At 45.1% G+C, this 18,273-nt stretch overlaps 1 long non-coding RNA gene and 1 other non-coding gene across 4 annotated transcripts; both read left to right on the forward strand.

Moving 5' to 3' along the window:
* The first annotated feature begins 1,531 nt into the window (after window positions 1-1,531).
* On the forward strand, window positions 1,532-3,922 carry LOC148109576 (uncharacterized). Of its 3 annotated transcripts, XR_015725473.1 has the most exons (4): window positions 1,532-1,668; window positions 1,955-2,093; window positions 2,947-3,169; window positions 3,561-3,922. It is a non-coding gene; the product is annotated as an uncharacterized LOC148109576 (long non-coding RNA). The 3 variants fall into 3 exon arrangements; XR_015725472.1 differs by having other exon boundaries at window positions 2,947-3,922; XR_015725474.1 differs by lacking the exon at window positions 2,947-3,169.
* Window positions 2,343-2,464, forward strand: LOC123804119 (small nucleolar RNA SNORA26). Its single transcript, XR_006783084.1, has one exon. It is a non-coding gene; the product is annotated as a small nucleolar RNA SNORA26 (small nucleolar RNA).
* Window positions 3,923-18,273: the final 14,351 nt, after the last annotated feature.

Genomic DNA, 18,273 nt, shown 5'->3' on the forward strand with positions numbered 1-18,273 from the left:
CCCACCCCGCACATGCACTCCCCTCTATGTGGAACTGTATGTACTCCAGGGTCTTCTCCTTTGCCCCATAAACTCATCTGCAGTTTTCTGCTTAATCAGAAAGCTGAGTCTTTGACCTCCATTGTAAAACACTTCTTAAGTGCTAATTTTGTATTTTTGATGTGATTCTTGTATTCATGTCTGCTTTACCCACTAGACTAAAGGTTCCAACAGGGCAAGGTCCATGTTTTGGGCTTTTTTCTCACTACCTATATCCCTCCATGTCTACCACAGTGTTTGGCATATGCTAGGTTCTCAATACATATAGGTTCTATAGACACAAAAGCATAGCCCAGTATGAGGCTATGACTCTCAAGGACTGAGCATTTCTCTCTTTCCACTTTATTTCATAATCCCTGTTCCCCTCACACCTGGTATTAGCTATGCTATGAAAATACACATATTTTAGTAGGTTAAAATAGCATGGGAAAAATAAAATGCAAGATTCAGTTTAAGAAGAGAGGGAAGAAAAGAGAGATCAATGAAATAAACATAGTTAGAAATGGGGCGGGGAGCCAACATTAGCAAGGAGCAGTATGAGTAGTGGGTAAGCCACTACTGCAGGCCTGTTCTGGGGCTCGGAAGGACTGGGAAGCTGAAGGGTTTGAAGACCCTATCCCATCCCTACTACAGTTAATCTTCTTCATAAGTTTCCTCTTACTAGTGACTTCCACTAGAACTGTGTGCCCCAGGGCAATGGCCCTTGTCCATCCTGGTCTCCTCTGCGTTATCAAATAGTGACCAAAATAGGACCCTACCGGTGTGCAGGGTGCCAACCAAGCATCACTCCTTAAAGAGTCTTTTATCATATTTAGTTATCTCTGCAGTGAAATAGATTTCCAAAAGAGCCCACTACCACCAGTTATGATGAATTTTGTTTCTTTGTTTCTTAGAGTCAGAGGGGATGACTGTTCACGGGAATGACTATTTGCTACCTTCAGTTTTTCAAGTTGTAATAAATACTTATGTTTTTCTCCTTAGCATAAAACATACTGGTTATTTACGCCTTGATTTTTCTTCTCCACTAGAATGTCAGACTAAGGCCTTTGTTTCATCCATTTCAGGATTAGAAAGGTACTCAAATGTGAATAAAAATGTGGCACGGGAAGGAACAGCTCCGCATTTTAGGGGGCTGTATGACCTAGAGCTGTGGCCCAGTGCTGAGCTGGGGAGACATAACAGCGAATCCTCGCCAGGGGAGTCCCCGAGGAAGGAACGCTGGCCTGAACGCTGGCCTGAAAGAACCAGATCCAAGAGGGTCCTGAGGGACGCCATTATCCCGCCTGGGCCCTCAGGCTCCAAAAATGATGCCCTGCTCAACTGGACTAGTCTTCCCACCAAAGCAAGAGCCAAAAGCCCCTGGAGCTGAAACCTTGAGAGCCCACGGCTGGCCCCGCCCCCATCCACCCCCTTCCCGAGGATTGGCTGCTCTCCCCGCCGCCCGCCCCTGCCTTTACAAGGATTGGCTGTTCGCCCCGCCCCGCCCCCTTCCCCGGGATTGGCCACCCTCCCAACCCACTTTGCAGCCCCGCGCCGTTGGCGGGGTCCGGGGGGTCTGAGGATGGAGGAGGAGGGAGGTGTCGGAGGGGGGCGGGCGTCTCGAACCTCTTTGTCTCGCAGATCTGGGCGGTGAGTGTGGCTCAGCTCTCAGGTCCCTTGGGGCGGCAAGGGCGCCCGGCCTGCGGGCCCGGCTGGGGCTGCGCTCGCCCCGCGTCCCCTCGAGCTTTGCCCGCGCGGAGCTGCGCTGCTCCCGGCGGCCAGAACGGAGGGGTAGAGCAGTCCTCGGAGGCCCGGGGGGCGGGCGGCCCAGCTCGTCCCGGGGCCGCGCGAGGCACAGACATAGCGCCGAGCCGCCCGGTGGCTTCCCCGCGCCCAGGCCCGGGCGCCCTAACAATCTCGCGCTTTCCTCCCCCAGGGCGCCGCCGCCGCGACTTTGTAGCGGGTTCGGGGCCCGCCCGCCCGCGGCTGCGCAAACCCCGCCCGGCCCGACCCGGCACCCAGGGAGTGTGTCTCCGACGTGTGCGGGGCTGCCGCGGCCGGAGCTCTACGCGCAGGTAGGTGTCCGTCCCGGAGTGAAATGCGAGGACCTAGGCCCGGAGCACGTGGCCGGTGGCTGGGTTCTAAGGGCCCCAGATTGTCTGGCCCTCAGAGGGAATGCACGTTCCCGGGCTCCCCCCGCACAACAGCTGCTTCGGGTGGGTTTTCGGACTCGTGCGAGAAAGCGCTGAGATCCAGGGGATATTGACGAGGGAGGCGTCAGGGATCCTAGAGAAGCCTGTCAAAATCCCAGACCGCCCTTTCCTGTGCCCTTTTAAGGCTGACGCGGTGCCTTGAGAGGCTAACACAGAAGGGTAAAGGAAGTCTCCATAAAACCCAGGGAAGAGATTGTAAAACTCCTCTTTGGATCCTGTCTGGAGTCACAGCTGAACCAGAGGAAATTTTTCTTTTGGTTCAAGCACCTTGTGATATTTTAATACGGCTCAGAGCACACGTGATGAAATCAAACTTAACCTTAGCATTGATGGTACATTCAGTGAAAGTGTTGGCATTTGTCACTGAAGGCGGAAACAACCTACGAGAATGACTCTATAAAGACTGTGAATTGAGAACATCTGAAGGCACTGGCTGACAAAGGTCATAAAGCCTCTGGAGCCAGACTTCCCTGGGTAGAAACAGCAGATCCAGAATACATGAAACTGAGCCATTCGGAAATAGTTTTTGGTCACCCCATGGCTGCTGACATCTCTAAACCTTCCATTCCTGGATTGGGTGAGCATATGGGCCCTGGAGTGAACAATTCAATATGTTGACTAGTTATATATAAGAACTATTGGAGCATATCATGAACAGGTGAAAAAAATCCATGATCTTCAGCTACTAACAAGCCTTGCCATACCTTTCTACCAGGAGATGGAGCATATATCAGTTTTTAGAAGAAAATATGCATCTGGGAAAGCTCACTGGGAAAGGCTTCAATACTGTTAACCATCTACACTGTCATCAAAATAAAAATCTTCCAGGATTCACATGAGACACACCCAAGCTAGCTCCAGACCGTCACCCCGTAACAGTTAGAAGGCTGTCCCTATGAGTGATCTACTCAGGCTCCAGAAGCAGATGACACTGTGAAGTAAGCAGCTTTGTGCAAGATCTTGAATCAAGAATGTTGTCTTCATTTATCTTCCCTTGAAACCTTTCTCCCTGACCTGGAAAATTCTCTGACCTAGAGATCTTTTTTAAAAAACGCTTCCTCTTTTCTTTATGGAAAGATTGGCTGGAGGTTGCTTGTTTAACCTATTCTCCCTCTGTCCCCCCACTATGGTCTCCCTTCCAAAAACAGTGTCTTGCTTCAACTAACCCTTGGTGCTCTTTCAACAATTCTATTTGTTGAATGGCAAAACCCCATTACCCACTCCCACCACTCTTCCAAACCCTGGCCCCTTAGCTAATTTATCTGATTGCTGGTTAAGCAACATCTATATAACACACAAGAACTTGAACCAGTTTTTGTTCCTGCCCAGGGAAGTACCTGCTGGACCCATTCTGTACAGTGGCTGTGTAAAAGGGAACGGTATCCACAAACAAGAGGACAAAATCACTCTTCTTGGCATTAGGAAACTTCTACAGAAGCTCAATGTCTATCATTTACTCAGGTGAAGGTTTTGGAGGGAAATTTTCCTCTTTGCACTGAAAATAAAAATGGCACTGGACCCTTCCTAGGTAACGTACCCAAACAATACTGTATTCCAGCACTACGGTTTGATTCCACAGATGGCACCTTCAGACCTTCTATAGCTGTTGTAAATGAGTCCAAGACTGATTATTATGATGCAGATGTTTGCCTAGTCACTGGACAACATTCCTGATTTGCAGGCCACACAAGTGGGACCTGGAATAGCTTGGCTTTTCCCCTGGTTGGTCTGCCCAATACCCAAGACTACCTATGGGTGGCCCAAAACTCTGAAATGACCTGCTTAGGTAATGACACCCATCTCTACAGCTGCCAAAATCAAACCAAAGGTCTTCTGTAGCAAGTACTCCGCAACCGGTTTTGCTCTTCCAGCCTGACAGAGGCACATGGTAAATGGAGATGTGCAGCTGCCAACATAACTAGCAACAGAGGTCATGATGGGCACCAGATGCCAGCCCGGTGGGTCACACGTTCCACTCTGACCTTGTCCATGGACAACTCTGGTGTTTTTATCTTAGGCGGTAGTAAGGCGTATGAGGAGTTCCCACCGAAATGGTCAGGGCGATGTGGACTTGGCTACGGGGCACCTGCCGTCACCAGGTATCCCACTTTCTACGCTAGCCAAGTCACAGACACAAGCTCCTTAATACGTAAAGTAGCACCACATCATAGACAATCTCCCATTTATCACAACACCAATTCAACAAGGACCCTTCTCCAAGTCGGCGAACTTCCCACCTAGAAGAAACAATTCTACGAAACATTTCCGAAGTACCAGAACAAGGATTCGCTGCTGTGGTGTAGACCTGGAAGCTCACCAGTCGAGAGTTAGCCGTTTACTCTCTGCACTCCAGGGTCGCCGTCTGATGTACGGGCTGCTCAACAGGGAAGGACACGTACAATCACTGGCAAACAGCGCTGCCTGTATGTAACTCAGAAGAAGTTGTGTTTCGTCCGAGCCGTGTGCAGGAGCCTGGCAACAATCTACATCGAAGGAGTAAATGAGCATTTAATTGGGCGGACCTGTTCTCAGGCGTGGGAGACTGGTCCAGTGGCCCATGGGGCCGTGTGTTTGGATTTGTTCTCTGCTTATTCATCCTCGTCCTGATCTGTGTTTCCATTCACAGACCTCCTCCAGCCCGAGTCTCCTCTTCACAGCAGTACGCCGGGCTGCTTGCCTGTGAAGCTTCATGTCAGGTTTCAGACAAGGAGCTCGGGGCGAGCCCCACCAGGAGGGCGTAAAGACCCCTTTAAATTGAGAACATCTGAACAAACAGCAGCTGCGGAATGAGGCCTGCTTTAAACTTCTCTTTGATGAGTAAAGCAGGCCTTCCTGAGAATTCAGCTGTCATGAACCCCTCCCCGAGGGAGCCTTTTGTAAGGGAGGAGACTGACCTGGTATCAGGGCATCCCGAAGAGCTGCGTCAGTAAGTCCCATCTGCTCCTTCCATACTTCCCCACTGAAGCCTTACTACCCCGTCCCCTCTGCCGTTAAGCTGGTAGATAAAACCGAATCCCCGGCTGTTCCGACAGCTGCCCTTGATAGCCTACTCCCACATACATATATAATAAACTTTCCTCCAATTAATCTGTTCATTCACAGGCCCCCAACCACTTGAACCTAAGACCCTGTATGTATGTTTGATAACTGAAGACTCTCTTTACTTCCCTTCCGGAGAAAGCTATAAACCACTGAAGCCGGAGGGTTTGGCGTGCTCTGCTCATTTGTATGCATGTCATCTCCAGTCTAAGGGGGAAGTGTGTCGGGTGTGAGGCGTGGCCATCTGATGCCCCATGGGCAGCAGCAGGGAGGGGTAGGGTTGTAGGGACGAGGTAGCACTTATTGTACTGAGCACGTCATCTCCCCAGGCCCGTGGTGAGGTCCTTCCATTTTTCTATTGAATCCTTCCCATTTGGCCGGTGAATAAACTCAAAGGGTAGATAACTGCTGAAGATTACATCATTACTAAAAACAAGAGCACGATGCAGAACAGAGTGTCTGGTGTGCCGCCTTTCATAAAGCAGAGGCAAGAACGTGTATGTCTACGTACGTGTGGTTACTCCGTTTTGCAAACAGACAGCTCAGGAAGGGTAGGCCAGAAGCTAATGGAAGTGATTATGTTAAGGGGCACGGGCAGTGAGAGTCCCACCCCCTTTTTAAAAGTTGAATATAAACAAACTGATGAACCTTTTAGCAAACTAACAACTTACATAGAGAAAATGGTTCTTCCAAGTTATGCAAAAATAATCCAGTAATTCTGGGTACGCCCTCAGAGGTGGGATTATTGCCCGTAGTAATGTGGTCAAAAGAGTGAAGAAACAGACTAGTCCAGTGGTTCAGAGCATAATAAAACCTCCTGGGCATAAGACCCGCATCAGTTGCTTTCCTGTGTATGTCAAACCAAATGCAGCTGAACCCTCGGCATTGAAACTGGAGAAGCCATTAAAGAAAGCGCGCAGCTTTGGGTGTTGAGTGTGGTGTGCGGGTCATATGGTCGATGAGGGTGCAGGGTGCTGCTGTGTTAGAGTGCAGAAGGGTAACGCCGTTGAGGGAAAATGCTGGGAAAGACATCTGGATTCATGATAACCTCCACTTTCTTCTGTAAAATGGACATAAGCAGTAAAGGGTGGGTAGGGCCAATACGGCTTACTCCTCTTTTTTGGCCATAAAAATGAGTCTTATTAATTTCATTTTAGAAGGTCGATAGCCACTGGCCCATGGATTCAGTGCTCACGGTCACTGCTAAAGAGGTTTAAGACAAACTCGATTATCTGTTGTGTGCCTGTTGTCTGTTCCCTGCTAGAATGTAAGCTTCACAAAGACAGATGTATTTGTTGAATCACAATGAATAGGGTGCGGTAAAGATGAAAGAATGCAGGTCAAGCCCTCACGGTTGACCATTGGCATTGCTTAGCTCCAGGTAAGATGGGGTTCACCCATAGCCAATGTGAATCTCTGGCAGATTGGAACTTTTGCATTGACTCTTGTCAGGTGTGAATTTGAAAACTTTTGAATAAAGTTGATAATTAGATTTGGGAGTTCTTGGGGTACCTGGGTGGCTCAGTCAGTTAAGTGTCTGCCTTTGGCTCAGGTCATGATCCCAGGGTCCTGGGATCGAGCCCCACATCGGGCTCCTTGCTCAGTGGGGAGCCTGCTTCTCCCTCTGCTGTTCCCCCTGCTTGTGCGCTCGCACTCTCTCTCTCTCTCTCTGTGTCAAACACATAAATTTCAAAAAATCTTTAAAAAAAAAAAAAAAGATTTGGGAGTTCTTGTCCTGGCTTACTTTGTTTCCCTTCCAAGTATTCAGGTCTATCAGATACCTCACACATACATGCAGATATATTTATTGAGCCCATAATTCCACGATGTCAAGTATGAACAAAGTTATGAGGAAAAGTGAAATGAGAGTGCAGTCATTGGAATGTTAGGAGATGCCTATTGGGAGGATGAATTCTTATCAAAGAGCATGAGTGGTTTTGAGATATGTTAAGGCCTACAGTATTAGATTAAAGGATAAGAAGATTTTCTGCTTCCATATGTAAAGTTTGTAAGGGATGGAAAGTCCTAGAAAATAGTTTCAAGTTACTAATGATGGACACAAAGACATTTTCTATATTTGAAACTTACGGGAAAAATATCTTTGTCCTTATTCAACAGAGCACAATACACTGGTTGGGAAAAGTGTTTATTATTCATTAGCCAGCTCGAAAGGCCCACTGGGTGTTTTAGCAAATCACTGAATTATTTATCAACATTTACTGAGACGCAATGAAAAATGCCGCAAATCAAGGGCCGTTGTAATCAATTCTTTTTGAATTAAGAGTAATCCTTTGAATGATTGTTAACAATGGCAAGTGATTTGAACATCTTAACCTACAAATAGGATTATGATGGCTCTCCAAAAGACATTGTTTTTTAAGTGTTTTGTTTGCAAATTGATACCATTTTAGAAGTTTTGATATAATGAATGAAAAACAGCAAAATTGAAGTATTATGCAAATGTCCTGTTTCTCATGAAAGTTTAACTCACAAAATTGTAGCATTCAACAGTAGACCTTGCCCGTTGCAATTATTACCATGGTCTTTAAATGGTGATTTTCTACTTCTCCATTTATTACTTTGAATTCTACTGTATGGAAGATTGATTTCAATCATTTTTATGAGTATGGATGCATAGACATACACAGTATTCTTTGGCTGTAACGCGATGTGTCATTTCGACTAGTGCTCAAATTGTCCCGGCTTGGGCCCCTGAGAGCTCTTTGAAGTTGGCTCCTACAACCTTTTGACATAGGCCCATCCTTTGACTTCTTTTTAACACTTCCTTTCTGGAACATAGAGATGTTCCAGCCTCATCTTATATCTTTCCTGCACAATCTTAGAATGAGTCATTTTCTAAGGAACCATGGTTCCTTTTACTGATAATGTTATTTAGAGACCAAAATTGGCACAAAATGTGCTCATTGGCACTGCTACTAGGGTGTCCACCCTTGGTGGACAAAGCTAGGAAAGCTGTGGACATGAATCCGTGTACACACCCATACCTATATTTCTATGTCTAGATATAGTAAAATAAATTAGATCATACCGATTTCCCCAACGCATTTATGATGTGGAGCACAAAGGCAAAAGAAATACAGAAAAAATGAAACTTCCTTATAACTTACAGCCCATTGACAAGTACTTGGGACAGGCTGAGTGACCTTCCCCAGCGAGCTTAGCTGCCCACTGTTACTACTTTCCTAGAGGCAAAAGGCCACCTTAGCTTGACATTAGCCCAACCTCCAGGATCCTGTAAAAATCCCTTCGGAAACTTCTTTATCTCAACCCCCCACCAAGATAAATTTTAGCAATCATTCTCCAAGCATATGGCCCACTGATACACATCTGAAGGGTCTCATGACTAAGGTTTTACTAGACAGTAATAAATGATCTTTTCCTAACAACAGCTAGCCTCTAAAGGTCCTGGAAACTTTGCTTCCAAATTCCTTAGAGACTTACGCCATCCCTAACCCCCTCTCAACTTGAAGGTAAAAAATCAGCCACTTCTCACAACCCCATGCAGCTCTTTCTGCCCAAGGATCCTGTCCGTGTGGTGTAATAAAACCACCTTTTTACACCAAAGGCGTCTCAAGAATTCTTTCTTGACCATTTGTTCCCAAACCCCAACTTTTCACATCAATCTATATATTTTTTTCTGAAAAAAATGAACTATTTTATCATATATGTATAGGTATCTATATACCATAAATGTATAGGTGTATATGTGTGTGTGTGTATCAGTTGTGCACACCAACTTTCATAGCAGTATTACTCACAGTAGTGAAAAGATGGAAACAACCCAGTGCCCACTGATGAATGTGAGTGGACAAAGAAAATGTGCTGCATACGCACAATGGACTATTATTCAGCCTGAACAAGGAATGGCAGTCCGATAGATACCACAGCACACATGAACCTAGAAAACATCATGCTGAGTGAAGTAAGCCAGACACAAAAGGACAAACACTGCATGAGTCCACTTGTATGAAGTTCTTCAATAGTCTAATTCATAGAGACAGAAAGTAGAACAGAGGTTCCCAGGGGCTGGGAGGAAAGTGGATGGGGAGTTACTGTTTCATGGGTACAGAGTTTCAGTGTGGGAAGATGAAAAATTTCTGGAAAGGGTTGGTGGTGATGCTTGTACAACGTCGTGAATGGTCCTGATGCTGAAAACAGTTAACATGGTCAAATTTTGTGTTATGTATGTTTTACAACAATAAAATAAGTCAAACAAAAACGGTTGCCGCGGTGGGCTGTGAAGCGCCGTCTCCAACTAGGTTTGGAGCGTTGCTGTGAAGGAAGACAGGGTGGTTTCGTAATTGCTTTAATAGAGTTTGCCTGGTAGTGGTTCTTTCCCCCTGCGCCATTTGCAAAGAAGGTTGCTCTTTTCCCTTCCTAACGATTGGCTGTCCTAAAACCTTCCCCCCTGTGCAGACAGGCGGAGACACGAAGCCGCCGTGGGCAGCGCAGCACTGGGAAGCCCATCGTGTGGGGCCTTCGGAAGCAGGGATCAGACATGTGCCTCCTTCCGCCTCGCACCTTTGACGTGCTCCTGCCTGGGCCGCCCATGGACACACCAGACAAAACTGAGACACCAAAATCACCATTGTCATTACGTGACAATGATGAAATGACATTTATCCAGAGAGGTATCATTTGTATCTGACTTCCTAATGCTTTTGGTGTTCCAAAGAGAAAGATAAATTGAATGGAAGCATCTCTGTTTGGTATCAATTTTCATGAAGTGAATGAGGCCGTTTAAAAACTGTCTCAACTGCGAGAAATGGATCACAGGATCGGAGGAAGGCTCTGAGTGACTGTTGCTGTGATCACCTGCTTTAGCACAAGCTAGGTAAGCTTTCTTGGCTTGGTTTTCCTATGCAAGAGAATTGTATCATAAATTCATATTGGAGGCAGGTAGCAAACTGCTCATATTTAGAATTTTTCTCGATTTTGAAAGATGTAGTGGCTAGGAGATCTGTCACATATACTTGCTCCCCAAGCAGAGGATTCTAGACCTGCGCTGTCTAGAAGTGTGCTCCTGAAATGCAGCCAGCGCTACTGTGTGTATGAATTTCCTAGGACCGCTGTCGCAAATGACCACAAACTTGGTAACTTAAAACTACACATGTTTACTGTCTTACAGTTTGAAACCAGTTTCCCTGGGAAGACATTAAGGTGTCTGCAGGCCCCTGCTTCTTTTGTAGGCTCTAGGGAACAACCCATTTCTTCTTCTTCTTCTTCTTCTTCTTTTTTTTTTTTTTCAGATTTTATTTATTTACTTAGAGGAGAGAGAGAGAGAGCATGAGTTTCGGGGGTAGCCAGAGAAGCAGGCTCCCCACTGAGCAGGGAGCCCAATGTGGGACTTGATCCCAGGACCCTGGGATTATGAACCAAGCCAAAGGCAGCCACTTACCCGACTGAACCACCCAGATGCCCCAGAAACAACCCATTTCTTTGCCTCTTCCTGCTTCCAGAGCTTCATTCCATGCCTTCCTCCTCCGTCTTCAAAGCCAGCAGCATAGCCTCAGCTGCAGCACTGCTTCTTCTGTTCTGCTGTCCAACCGCTCTTGGTCTTCTTCTTGTAAGGACACCTGCGACTACAATTACAGTCCACTCACATAGTCCAGGATTTCTCCATCTCGAGATCTTTCGTTTAATCACATCTGCAATATAAGTTAAAATTCACGGGTTCTGGAGATTAGGATGTGGATATATTTGGAGGCCATTATTCAAGCTACCTTACTGAGGAACTGCATTTTGAATGGAATGAAATTTGAATTTAAATAACCATGTGGCTAGTGGCTACCATTTTGGACGGTAGAGACACAGAAGATTTTCAAATTCACAGGAGCTTCTATAGACCACACTGCTTTAGGGTGGTCTAAAAGCCAATACCAGTTATAAAATAAGTAAGTCACAGAGATGGAAAGTACAGCACAGGGACTATAGTCACTATTATTGTAGTAATGTGAATAACATTTGAAGTGAGAGATGGTAAGTACACTGATCACGGTGAGCACCGTGTAAGGTATAGAATTGTTGAATCACTACACGTGCACCTGAAACTAATACAACATTGTATGTCAACTATGCTTAAATAATAAAAAAGATGTTTAAAGCTACTCATGACTAAAAAGGAAAGAAAAAGCCAAAAGCAGATGCTTCATTTTGTAGCCATTTTGAGTTTATTGTTGCTCTTCAAAAAAAAAAAAAAAAAAAAAACTACATAAATTTGTTTTTTAGAGATTTGGAACCTATCACCCCATAGATAGCATGAGGAAAACTCCTAGTGATTCTTCACCATTGAGCAAAGATTTAATGAGTATTTTTGACGGGCCAGGCACTGAACTCTAAAAGTAGGTCACAGTCTGCAACGTCATGAATACACATGATAACAGGAAGCAGTGGGAGCACGAGATTAAACTGACCCTAGGGGGAAGGAATTCTGGAGGACGTAAAATCCAAAGTAAGCGATGGCCAAGCCACGAAGGGTAAGAAAGAATATAGGCAGAGAGAAGGGGGTAAGAAAGTATCAGGAGAGGGAGAAGCGTGCTCTGAAGAAAGAGGTTAAGAGAGGGGTCTGGGAGTCGTGTTATATGACTGAATTCTGTGGGATCAGAAGGGGCAAGGCAGAAAAAAGGCAGGGGCCAAATCCTGATGGGCAGAGTATGTCATGATAAGGAGTTTGGACTTTATCCCGAGTGTCAATTAGGATTGGTTTGAATGCAGATGACAGAGGGCCAGTGTGAGTGTCTAAAACAAGGCAGATGTTTATCTGTATCTGCACCAAGGCTGATGGGAAAGTTGTGCTCCATAAAGCCCTCGGGGGTGCAGATTCCTGTCACCTCATTCCCTTTCCATCTCTAGTATATCCCTTTGCTAGGGCTGCCATACCGAGTACCACAAACTGGGCGGCTTGAACAACAGAAATTCAGTGTCTCACAGTTCTGGTGGCCGGCCATCCAAGATGAGGGAGTTGACAGGACTGGTTTCTTCTGAGGACTGTAAGGCTAAATCTGTTCCAGGCCTTTCCCACAGCTTCTGGTAGGTTTCTAGAAGTCTTTGGCATTTTTTGGTTTATAGAGGGATCTCTTCACCTTGATGTCCTGTAGTGTCTCCCTGCGTGTGGCTCTGGGTCCAAATTTCCCCTTTCTGTAAAGCCATCAATCGTATTAGATGAGGGGCTTCCTCTACTTCAGTATGACCTCATCTTAACCCATTTACTTCCACAGTGACCCTATAAGATCACATTCCAAAGAAGGTCACATTCTAAGATACTGGAGGTTTGGAGTTCAACATATACGTTTTTGGGGCAGAGGGTGGACAGAATTCAACCATAACATGTAGGATGTGGTCCTTATCCTTATGGGCCAAAACCGCTATAGAGACCCAGTCACCACGTTTACATTCAGTCTCCTTAAAGGGCCCATCCTTGGAGGTCCTTCTTCCACATGGACTCAGCTGTTTGCTCTGGAGGTGCTAACAGATGCTGGTTCTGAGGTGATCATTGGAGCATTGTATGGCTAAAGAGGGCACTGACCACAGGTTAGCAATGCCTCCTTCTCAGACCTAGGGTCAGAGGAAATGAGGACAGGGAGAGGGAAGGCTTTTGCTTTCCAGATCATTCTAGAAAGACTTCGGGAAGAATAAGGGATTGCAGTGCTCGTTCACAAGACCAAGTTGCTGGGCAATGTGGCTCATTTCCCACAGGTTAGCTTCACCTACCTCCCTTTCCCTTTTGTAGTGTCTGTTCTCCCGTGGGTTGTGGTCACTGTGTGTTTATCTCCTTTACTAGACAAGGTGTTCCTTGAGAGGAAACAAAGCCCCTTTGAGGTCTGATGGGTCTCACAGAGGTGGGCGGGAGGTTGGGGATTCAAAGCTTAAATCTCAGCTCCAGCACTTATTAGCTGTAGAAATTTGATCCCCCCCCCAAAAAAAAACTTTAGCTTTATCACTTGAAAAATGAGGTAACAATATTTACCTTGTAGTGTCGTTATGATCATTAAAAACTAACAAGTGCGAGCGTGCAGGCTACAGTAGCTACTCAGTGGTGAGTATTTTCTGCGATTTGAACTGGGGTGTCTCCAGGGCCCAGCTCAGGGCACCTTGCAGCGTCGGTGCTCAATACATATCTATTGCCCCAGTGGAAATTTAGATCACAGCTAAAAAGCCCTGTGCTATACTCAAGTCTAGAAATTAATGATAAATTAAAATAGCCATCGCAATACTATAAAACACAAGACATTAAAAAAGAAACAGTTATCAAATTCAAGTATGATAGGGAGAAATACATCTAATGTAAAAAGTATACATACAATACATAGTAATGTGAAGTACATAATAATAATAATACTGATAATATGTAACCCCTGAAGTACATCGTAATAATAAGTATATAATAATATGTGTCATTTTATGGCACAAGACTTCAATGTCTCTGATGGAATAAACAGGACTAAATGGTTTGAAGAATTCCTTACGCACAGGAGCCAGATCCGACTGAGCCTTCTGACCGCAGGTCTGAGTGCAAACTCGCTCAAACACAGCGAGTGACACCCCAGGAAAGGCCTCTAAAAGAGAATTCGGTGTGAACTTGGACCAGAACAGATAATAAACTCCATGTAATGGTCCTACAGCAGGAATCTTTTCATGTGATTTGGGGCTACGTATTTTATGGCGTCTGATCATAGGAAATGTCTCCCGAAGCATTAAGCTCTCCCACACCTGAAATAATAGTTTCATTGCTAACAGTGTAAGGTCAAAAGAACTGGGTGTCTTACGTATGCGTGGGAAGGTGTGTTTTGAATTTCTAAAACGAGATTTTACACAGATATTTTTGAAGAGCAGCCCAGCGATAAACTCAAGTTGGCCTGTAGCTGTGATACGAAGTATCTGGCATTGGCCTCTAGATGTCTTCTAAAGCAGTGCTGTCAACCAGCTTCCCGTGAGGATGGAAATGTTTTACATCTGTGCCGTCTAATTTGGTGGCCACTAGCTAATGACTTCTTAGATTCAAATGGAATGAAATTCAAAATCCAGTTCAGTGATGCACTATCAAGGGTTATTATAAAACAAATAGTAATGAAGACTGGTATTGACGCAGAGATAGACCAAACCAATCTATCAAACAGAATAGAGTTGGGAGCTAGGTCTACACATATACGGCCACCTGGTTTATGATAACTGTAAATGGGGGAAATGATCTTTTAAATTAACATGTTGGGTTAATTGGATATCCACATGGAAAAAACGGCATCTGGGTCCACTTCTATATCCCACCGTTTCCAACAACCAACTCCAAATGGATTACTGTTCTTAAAACTTTTAGAAGAAAACAGAAGAGAAATCTTAATAACCTGGAGTAAACAGAGACTTCTTAAATCAGAAACACTCGCCATAAAAATGGACACATTGGAATATTAAAATTAAGATTTTTTTTCCTTAAAAGACTTCATTCATTCAAAGATTGAAAAGAAACCCAAAATAGGAGAAGATATTTGCCACATATAGACCTGACAAAGGATGCACATTAAAAAAAAAAAAAAAAGCAACCCTCTTGTAATACATAAACAGACTGAGCGATTTACCCACTGGAACACAACTCAGCAATAAAAAAGTGGATTGCTGACACATGCAGAAACATGGAATCAGAAACACAGTATGTGAGTGAAAGCAGGCTCACACGAAAGAGAACATTCTGTATAACTCCAGGAATATGAAATTTTGAAACACATAAAGCTAGACAGTGGAGAACAAATTAGAACGGGGGTAGCCCCCAGAAAAGTGGAAATGAAGGCTGACTGGGAGGAGGCATGGAACTCAAGACTCCCATGCTCAAAACTCAGCCGATGTACAATGAAGATTTGTGGATTTAATTTCATTGAAGTTGTACATCAAAAGAAACCTTAGACATTGAATTTTAGTTAGTGATATGCAGGCTAAATTACTCATAGGACATGTATTGCTATCTGCAGTATACTTTGAAATGCAACAATATTAAGATGGATGAAGGAATAGAAATATAACAGCAAGTTTTATAAAATGTATTCATACAATCTATATGGTAGATTATGTGTGTTTACTGTAAAATTCTCTAAACTTTGCTAAATATTTGAGGCAGCTGGGTGGCTCAGTTGGTTAAGCATCCAGCTCGGTTTCGGCTCCGGTCATGAACTCACAGTTGTGCAGCTCAGTTGTGGGGTTGAGCCCTGGGTCCAGCCCCACGTTGGGCTCTGCACTCCGTGTGGAGTCTGCTTCAGATTCTTTCTCCCTCTTCCTCTCCCTCGGCCCCTCCCTATGCTCACGCTCTCTCTCTCTCTAAAATAAATAAATAAAATCTTTAAAATACTTTGCTAAATATTTGAAAATTATTATAATCACATGTTAAGAAAACTACAAATGAAAAAACAGCTCACAAAAATGGGCAAAACTTTAACAGACACTTCATGAAGTTATTTCTAAACAACTAATAAACATGTGAAAAGGCGCTCAATTAATTAACTTCATTAATCATCAGGGAGATGCAAATTAAAATAACAAGAGACACAATTATCACCCACCAAAATGGCCAAAATGAAAAAAGATGGAAAACGCCAAGTATTGATGAGACTATGGAACAACCGGAACCGTCGTATTTTGCTGATAGTGTAACTGGTGCACTCTGGAAAACTTATTGAAATACCAAATTTGAACATGGCACCACCTATGACCCAGCAATTCCATTTCCAGGTATATATCCAAGAGAAATGCATTTATCATTCATCATGTTGATCAAAAGATCTCTATTACAATGTTCATAACAATATTTTAATAGGTCCAAAATATACACTATTTCAATGTCTATCTACAATTGACTGCATAAATAAAACATGGCGCATTCACACGGTGGAATGCGGTACAGCATCCTCATGAACAAGCTATGAATGGAGTCGACATATGGACGAACCTAACGAACGTAACAGTGAGTTAAAGAAACTAGACAGAAAAGAGTATGTGCTATGATGGTCCCATTCATCATGTACAAACGCTGCTACTCTACTTACTACTCAGAATTCTAAGGATAGTGGATAATCCTGGGGTGGGAGAGAAGTGGTTAGTGATTGGAAGGAAACACTTTGGGGATCTGGCTATGTTCTGTATCTTGACCTAGTTGCTGGTGTGATCCATTTGTGACATTTCATTTATGATTTATGTACTTATCTGGAAGTATGTAATATTTCAATAAAAAGCAGCTTCTGCCAGAACCTATGGGCAATACAGGGACACAGAACTTGAGAAGGATTTGAGAGACAGGATTAGATTTGCATTAGAAAGATTAATCCTTGGCTTTGGAGAGGATAGCAAGGAGAGGAGCTAAGGGGGTGTTTACAGAAGTAATCCATGCAAGCGATTATGAAGGCCTGAAATAAAGTAGGGCAATAGGGCTGACAAGGACAGAGTATAGTTGATATTTAGGAAACAAACAGACAGAACTTGGACAGGTCACTAAATCCCCCTGTGCCTCCTTTCTTCACTGAAAAAACTGGAAGTAACAGTAGCTACTTCATTGGCTATTTCCATGACTTAATGATTTGTTCCAAATCAAACAAACAACAAAAAGTCAATGCTCATTGCATACGATGCAAAGCAAGATATAAAGTATTCAGATTAGGAAGCTTTCAAGGAAACATCTTAACTTGGCAAGGCCCACGCAACCCTGCCTTGTTTCAAGCACAGGTAAAATCACCTCCCTGCCCAAGACTGGGTGCTGTGGATCACACAGTAAATGGCCACGGTTACGAACACGACAGAACATGTCAGAACCTGAGCGTGGTCTGTTCCTACGGGGCCACGGGGAAGAGGTTAAGGCTACTGGGGGGCTGGAGCTCCAGCACCCAAACCCAGCGCCTCCTCCCTACCGCCTCGGCTCAGAGGTGGGGCCACTGAAGGGGGCGGGGATCCAGGCCAAGGAGGTGGAGCTGGGGCCACAAAAGATGCCAGTGCGGCTCGAGGTTTCCCGTGTTTAACCAATTGAATGCGCTCGGGCCCGCCTCCATCCTCTGATTGGCACAACGCGTCTCCCCGTCTTCTCGCGCTTTGTCGGAGCTTCTCCCGTGTCTCAGGAGGGTGCGGGTTTCAAGGGTGCTTGGTTAGGTGGTTAGGTGGTTAGGTGGCCGGGCTCCTTCGACACCCGGAGCGTCCAGCCGCTCCGGACCACCCTGCAGCCGCCGTGCCCCAGGCGGAGGTAAGGCGCGGCCCGGGCTTGGGGTTCTCGGGCAGGACCTCGCCTTCACCCGCCTTCTCCTCCGCAGCAGCGGAGACTGGCCGGCGGAGCGGCTCTGCTGTCACTTGGCAGGACCCTGGGGTAGGAAAGCGCGACCTGGTTAGGCCCTGCCAGGTACTGACGCGCACTCCTGTGTTGTATGCAACCTTGAAGTGAACCTTTGGATTAAAAATAGTGAACTTGGCGGTTCTATTGCGAACATGCCTTGAGTGCGTGCAGTACCTACAGTATACCATGCTTGCAAGGGATTAACCGCCTTACCGAAGGGTGCCAGCCCGTTTGGGGCACGTGCTTACTGTGCTGATTTACAGAGCGTTCAAGTGGCGCCACAGTTACATTTTGAACTCCGTTTCTGATGCAGACCCTTAAAGCTGCCCTTTTCACCTCCTAAAAAGGTAATGCAGATTCCTCCGGTAAGGGGGCATGTCGATATACACTGAATTCTTGCACTTGTCAAAAACCACAAAATTAGCTTCAAGTACTTTATACTTAATACAAAAAGTCTTGAGCCCGAGTCTGTGTTTTCACTGAAGGAAAAAGCACTGCCAGAAAAGTAAGGGGGAGGGGGAGGTGGGGGAGGCAAAGGAGAATCCCGAAGCAAATACCTCATCCTGTAGATACCTGAATTTTCACGTAGAAAATGACAAGTGTTGGCGAGGATATGTGTGGAGAGACTGGAACCCTTGTGCATTGCTGGTAGGCATGCAAAATGGTTTAGCTGCTGTGGAAAACAGT

Source organism: Ursus americanus, chromosome 8, assembly GCF_024610735.1.
Source record: "Ursus americanus isolate L20-20 chromosome 8, mUrsAme1.1.p, whole genome shotgun sequence".
NCBI classification, from domain to species: Eukaryota; Metazoa; Chordata; class Mammalia; order Carnivora; family Ursidae; genus Ursus; species Ursus americanus.